This window comes from Limulus polyphemus, unplaced genomic scaffold (assembly GCF_000517525.1).
Source record: "Limulus polyphemus unplaced genomic scaffold, Limulus_polyphemus-2.1.2 Scaffold656, whole genome shotgun sequence".
Lineage (NCBI taxonomy): Eukaryota > Metazoa > Arthropoda > Merostomata > Xiphosura > Limulidae > Limulus > Limulus polyphemus.
The window spans coordinates 455,547-455,997 of record NW_013666266.1 but is presented as its reverse complement, the minus strand read 5'-3'; positions in this window follow the sequence as shown (position 1 = coordinate 455,997).

The window sequence follows — 451 nt, the reverse complement described above, 5'->3', positions numbered from 1 at the left end:
GACCAAATTATTGGTATCATTCAATACGTGCCCAAGTTATTGATGTCATTCAATACGTGACCAAGTTATTGGTATCATTCAATACGTGACCAAATTATTGATGTTATTAAATACGTGATCAATTGGTATCATTCAATATGTGACCAGGTTAGTTGTGTCATTCAGTACGTGACCAAGTTAGGACGTGGCGTGATACTAATCACGTGACCTCGCTGACGCAACACAGTAATGATGGAGTGAGTTCAGTGCCAGTCATTTACTTCAGTGTTAGAACTAGAAGTGAGGAGTTTAATCTGGCATTCAGTGACTCCGTGAGTTAGTGTTGTTTACAGACCCATTAGCTTTAAGAGAAAATTTTATAACGTACGTCTCGCATTTTATAATGAAATTTTGTATTTGAACTATTGAAGCTAGTTTGTAGTTTATGTTGAAAAGTTTATTTGTAAAATCA